This window comes from Zosterops lateralis (genome assembly GCF_965231275.1).
Source record: "Zosterops lateralis genome assembly, chromosome: 3".
Taxonomy (NCBI): Eukaryota; Metazoa; Chordata; class Aves; order Passeriformes; family Zosteropidae; genus Zosterops; species Zosterops lateralis.
Genome location: NC_139764.1, coordinates 46,406,792 through 46,413,587, shown reverse-complemented (window position 1 = coordinate 46,413,587; position 6,796 = coordinate 46,406,792). Strand labels below are relative to the sequence as shown.

Genomic DNA, 6,796 nt, shown 5'->3' with positions numbered 1-6,796 from the left:
AATGGACAGCAAAGTTTAAATTCAGTGCATTCTGGAAAGGGCACATTTGAATTACAACTTCTCAGCGAAGAAATGCATAGAAATAACTTGTCCACAGTGATAACATAAGGTGTTTCAATGTGGAAAATATTGGTTGAATTCTGCTTTGCCAATTCTTTTTTCACTCCACGATTCTGACTATACATGACACACTCCACAAGTTTTAAATCCAATTGCAGTTAGAATTCCATTTGTATTAGGTTCACTTCTCTTAGGAATACGTTCTTCTATCACTTCTGACATTTTTTTCTATCGAACTGCTGTGCTCATGGGAAGAACAGTAATCAGAGCAGACAATGTATCAATATAATTCAAAATCTTATGTGCAATTCAATTAAATAGATTTTTGAGTATTTTCTGTAAATTGTGTTAAAAATAGTCCTACAGTGAACCTCAGAGTCAGAACCACTGGAGCAATGAACTCATGTTGAAGGAAGTCAGAGCTACAGAACTCCTGCCCAGCTCAGATTTTCCTTTTCAATTCCTTTGCCTGAAAGGATGGATACGTTGGAATTGAAGAGTTGGCACAACATGCCTTAACATTCAGTTTATTACAAGTATCTTCAGCCATGTATGAACCAGTATGACCCATCCTCTTGACATCTCATAGCTTCTATAAAATAACAGAAGCTTAATACCATGAGTCAAAGGCTTTGTTGATTTCAGTAGAGCTATCTCGACTTAAAACTGGCTAAAGACACCGATCTTTAAGTTCAACAGTGTATCTTGGAAGAAAGTTGTCAGGTAGTAACATTTTGGTGAGTTATTCCTTTGAAGAATACTGTAGCATTGCAGTTTTGTTTCCCATCAAAAAAATGGGAAACAGAGAAGCAGCCCCACGTTATGGTTAGTTACAAGAGTTGTAGTAGTATAGAGAATTCTTTTCTTTCACAAGTAGCCCCTTTATCAGGAGAGCTGGTAAGAGTAGAAATTACTGTGCCAAATCTCTGCTGTGTGTTCTTTCTTTCCTTGAGTGGTATTGTAATAGTGACTTGCAGAATACATTTTAAAGATATCTCGAAGTAGAAAGTAGAGCAGAAACATTTTGTTTTCTTTGTAACTGTTTTCTGTCATGTAATAATAATAATAAAAAAAAAATTGAAGAGCCATTCTGAGTATAGCCTTGTTGACCCTTAATAGAAATTTGATGTAGGTGCCCAAGATAAGAACACTGAAGTACCTTTAGAACTGCTTCTTTCTCAACACAGCTCTCCTAAAGAGAGGAAATAGGATCACTGTCTGATGTAAACACTGAACCTTCGCACAGACAAGTAAAGCAAAATTGAGTTTGTCTCACTGTGCCCTAGAGTGGACATTGTACAGACTGTTAGTAAACTTCCTTCCATAGTGTCTGGCACAGCTGGAAGTGTCTTCATGCAATACATTAAAATACTCAGAATGGAAACTGGCACTTTGCTGAAGTTCACAATCAGACCATCAGCTTTGGTGATTGGGTGTCTGGTTTACACTATTTTTTCCAAAATTTCAGTGAAATTCTTATTACTGGTACAACATATTGTTGTTATGGCTTAAGAAGTTGATCACTTTTATTTCAAAAAGTTGGTTTCGAAGTTAGTTGGACTATTTAATCAATTTCTTAGAAAATAAATTCGATTTCTCTCTGATAGGTGGCAGTATTACATCCACTGCACCCTTTATCTGTCTTTCATTGAAACGCACCCTTTATCTGTCTTTTATTGAAATTTCTATTTATGGACTATATGTTTTCACAGCTATTGTTAGCTTGGCTAAGAAGCCAGACTTTAATACTACAAATAAATTCACAAACAGTTCTACAAACTTGAGAGAAGTTTAGAGATGATATCCTTAAACTATACTTGGTAGCAGAGGAAATGTTTTTAAAAGCTCCTTGTTTATCAGAAAACTATTAAATGATTAGTGTTATTAAAGTTATTAAAAACCTAGATTATTTAGTTATCATAATTTTCATGTGGTTATCTGCTGCTTATGTTAGCATAATCAGTAATCTGCTGCTTATGTTAGCTCAGTAGTTATCCTGAACTTGCCTTAAGTGTGGCTGTGCTATTTGCAGCAAGCTGTTTTGTCTGGGGTTTTCTTTATCTCTGGAAACGTAATGTCAGTACAGAGAACAAAAGCATGCTAAATTCCAATATCCTAGTGCATATTTTTCCCGTGTGATCTGTCGTGGTGAAATCAGACATCCGGGTGCTGCTGAAGCCTCCGTTCCTTGCAGCTGCCTGGCTCAGCCTGGCCTCTAGAGGCTGACTGGAACAGAGCCTCAGCTGCAGCCGAGTGCAAGGGGCAGTTCAGTTTCGCTTTAGAGGGAGCAGAGGCAGAAAAAACCTCTCTGAATTTGTAGGTAAGTCTTCAAACTAGTCATGCAGTCATTGCTACCACTTTAAATTACTCCTGATTTCTTTTTTTTACCTCACAATAACACAGGTCCCTCCAGACTCTCCAAGTCTGTCCCGAACTTGAGCTGTGCTAAGGTGACTTTCAGTTTGGGAATTATACACAGCTCTTTGTCTATCATTAGGGCATGATCTACTTGCATTAACAGCTTGACTCAATAATTAACAAGAAATTGCAAAAAAGACAAGCAAACTGTTGCTGATAACCACAAACAGCTTGCCATGCTGTGGGAAAGGAACAGCTGTCCCATCGTATTTAAAAGAACCTGAGACAAAGAAACCCGAGTCCTTCTGGGGCAGGTGAGCAGCCTCTGGGGAGCTGTTGCTGTGGATTTATTTAACCAGGTGCTGGACCCCCCTGCACCTCAGGTAAGCTGTGCCTAGACTCACACACTTTTCATGTGTAGTCTATTTTTCTGAGAAAAGGGATTTTGAATAATGTTTGACAAAGCATTCCTTTCCTCAGTGATTCTGGTAGCACACAGTGAACTAGCAGATGAATGTCTGCTTCAGGGAAGTCTATGGAAACATGAACCATACAGGGCCTTGGATAAAATCTTGTTTTAAGCCTGTAGCTAAAAGAACCTTTTAAATGAAACCTTAAAATGAAACAAAAAAATCTTTTGTCCTGAACACGAAAACTGTAGAGATTGTCAGAGATCTGATTTTAGCTCACAGACTCTTATGGGACTTTCAGCCCAGAAAGAAGAGTGGAAGATAGATGTTTATTTTTCAGGTAGGGAAGGGAGGGGAGATTATCTCTAAAAATCCAGCAGCATTCCCTCATAGCAGGAAGAGAATATATTGCTGCACTATTTGGGTGAAGTTGCCCTCTCCCTTTCTTAGAGTAGATGGTGGGTGCTTCCACAGTGCCTGCTGCCCTCTCAGTATTATTGGCTGCTCTCATATATAGTCTCATGCCAGAAATTGGGGACAGATTTGTGCTGATCTTCTTTCTTACTCTCTTCTTTGTCTGTCCTCTTATCCTCTGTATTTCTGCAGGTGCTGTAATGATAGGGGCAGGACCTGACAACAGGGTACCCTGATTCATCTGCAAATGCATGTGTCTATATACTTCTCATCTGGCCTTTACTGATGAGATTGTTTTACTCTTGGAAGTGAAAAGTATCTTTTTTTTTATTCTGCTTTTCACTGACTTTACTGTTATATGTTTCATGTTACAGCCACTAGTTACACTTAAGATGTTGATCTTGCTAGAGATGTCTTCCAACCAGAAAGACTTGTCAGCATCTTGTTAAATTTCAGCTTTCCAAAAAAATTTCATGATTAGTGAGGGCTTTAAAATATCTTAGGTCACTTGAAGAGAATAGACTTGCAAACTAAAGAGAACAGAGTCAGTACTTAATGCACTCACCAGTACCTATTTATAAGTCTTATAGTAACTCAGTCTGGAGCACAGTTAGAGACAGAGCTTGGTAGCACTCAATTTTATCAGTCTCATTATTTTACACAAGCCTGGTCACACAAGTGCTGGTCTGGACTGACATAGGCTCTAGTTTATATAACCACATTGATAATACAAAGGTATTTCACACATGTCAATGACATAGAGATGTTTTATCAAATTTTGTTAGAATTTTCTTACATTTCAGAGAGGAAAAAAAGAGAGGCCTTGATGAAAAAAACCCCAAGATTTCATATATTTTGCTGGGATGATTCTCTGGAATCAGATAGGATGATCAAGTATTGTTTGTTCTTTCTGGGAAAATGGGGAGGCCCAGTAACCTACCATTTCTTGCATCTGTTACATCTAGCCATACTAAATGCCCTGTTAATTTCTTTTTCTCATATAAGTGCTCTTCTTTGTGCTACATGCAATAAAACTAAAATAGGTTAATCATTAACTAATTATGTCAATAGCAGGTGAGCAGTCTTATGTGTTCCCAGCTCTAAGTAATCTGCAGTCTGTTTTTTTTCCTTTTTTGTAGGTACTGATATAGTCCATATTGCTGAGTCTTCCAGCAGCAAATGAAAAATATGTATTTATTCCTTCTTTCAATTTTACCTTCGCTTTTGAAAGTCACTGGCACAAAAGATGTTATATTTGGTCATAATAATTTCACAGAATATCAAGTGGGCAACATGAACCTCATTCTCTCTGTCCCACATGGTGGGTCAATGGAACCTAAAGACATCCCTGATCGAGAGGCTGCCTGTTGGGATGCAAAAACATCCTCTTGTATTTTCTCTCATGACTGTCCTCCTGGAAGTATTCAAAGTTCTAAGGAATGCAAAGTGTCTACCAACCAAGACAGGTATACTATAGAGGTGGCTCAGGCTCTTGCTGAAGAAATCAAGAGCATTACTCATGGCTTCTTCCCACATATCATCATAAACCACCTACAGAGGTTCAAGATGGATGCTAACAGGGAAAAGGAAGAAGCCTGCTTTGGAATTCCCCAAGCAGAACAGGCCTGGGAGGACTATATGGGATTTTTGACCACTGCAAAATCACAGATGTCAGGGGGCCTGATTCTGGATATTCATGGACAAGCACATCCTGAAAGGTGGATAGAACTGGGTTACACACTTTCAAAAACTTCCCTTAACTCAGGTGTCTTTTCTGCATTGAATTCCTCAATTAGCCATCTGGCCAGTCAGCTGGTCAATGTATCTTCTGAGACATTGATAGCAGGGAACAGAAGTCTGGGTAAATATATTGAAGAACAAAATAAGAGTTATGTTTGTGTGCCTTCTCCATCCAATCCCAGCCCAAATAATGGAAACTATTATAGTGGGGGATACATAACAAAGACTTTTGGTTCCCATAGTTCTGGCACCATTGATGCCATTCAGCTTGAGCTGCCCCAGTGGGTGAGGGCAGCTGAAGAGCGTCGCAGATTTTGTAAAGCACTGGCAAGGGCTGTAATGAAATTCTGGCAAATTAACTACTGCAGCCAGTACAAGCACAAACTTCTGCCATGCTGAAAGAGGCTCTCTTGTTATGATACCTTTCCTTAATAGAGTAGTGATCTGCAACAATCAAACAACTCGTTCACCTGGAACATTTAAGCCTGCAATATAATTGTGGATGCTGGTAGAAAGAACCATCTTGCAAAGGAATGCATCAACATAGAGGAAATCGACAGTTAATACCAACAAATCCATTAACACACAGCTTTGTACTAGACCCTGCATTGAAAAGCCAGCTGTAAGATGAGTGGGTGCAAGTATCACTTGCCTGTGCTTAATTTCTTTCCAGACTCATCCTCTGTTTTGAAGCACATGATAAACAACTATTCTTCTTCTAATAAATTCGGTGCAATGCCTTAGTGGATTATCTGTTCAAATAAATTAAATGTCTCTGCTTTTCTTTCAGCACTTAAGAAAGACAGTTGGATAATGTCTATTGTATAAAATGTTTGGCACCAGGAGCAGTTTCCATTTGGTGCTTATAAAGCCCTAGGGTTTGGAGGTAAACAGTAATGCTGAGCAATGACATGCAGTCTGATCTACTTCAGTTTGTGGTGTTTTTTTTTTTTTTTTTTTTTTTTTTTTTTTTGTTTTGTTTTGTTTTGTTTTGTTTTTTTTTTTGTTTGTTTGTTTGGTTTTGTTTTGTGTTTTTTTTTTTTAGTACAATGGATTAGGAAAAAAAGATCTGATACCACTTACAGCACTGTAATTTTGTCACACTTTAAATTGCATAACAGTAAGGTAGTGACTGGGTGGAAGGCTGATAAAGATAGCACACACACATCATGCATTTTTGACAATTTTCTTTAGAACATGATTCCCTCCTGAGAGCTTGTCCATTGATTTCATTCACCATAGGATTAAACACTTGACTGCTACTGGGAATAGTACTACATTATGGACAGTATCTGCACAGCAGAGAATATACTGGCATGAATAGCCATGACTACAAGTCAAATACTAGAACACATAGGCAATTGATAAAGAAAACTAAAGGGAGAAGGAAGCAAGACTGAAAAGGGTACTATTTGAAAATTCAGAACCTGTGAAATCCTAGCACTGCTAAAAGTTTGGTAAAAATAAGATATTGAGTAAATAGTCAGTTTTGAGGAAGTAAATAATCAGTTAATAAACTGAAGAGAATTGGGATATCTGCATCTTACAAGCACAGTAAAATAATTTCAGCCTGACTGTTAGTAGGGACAATGTCAAAGAGAAAATATTACATTACATATGATAAAATATAACACACAGGAGCATCAAAATAAATGGGTAAAGATCTCTCTGAATGGCAACTGTGCATTTTAATAATCTTTGAAGACTTGGCAATTTTCAGGTAACTGGAAGAGACTACATGTAGCTTTCAAAATGATTCAGGACTCAGCATTCCAAGAATGTTACCTTTCATATGCTAACTTCTAAATCACGGG

General features: G+C 37.9%; 1 long non-coding RNA gene across 1 annotated transcript; it reads left to right on the top strand.

Annotated features, from left to right (window-relative positions):
• The first annotated feature begins 2,296 nt into the window (after positions 1-2,296).
• Positions 2,297-6,226, top strand: LOC310907562. The gene is made up of 3 exons (XR_014589650.1): positions 2,297-2,380; positions 2,464-2,801; positions 4,382-6,226. It is a non-coding gene; the product is annotated as an uncharacterized lncRNA (long non-coding RNA).
• Positions 6,227-6,796: the final 570 nt, after the last annotated feature.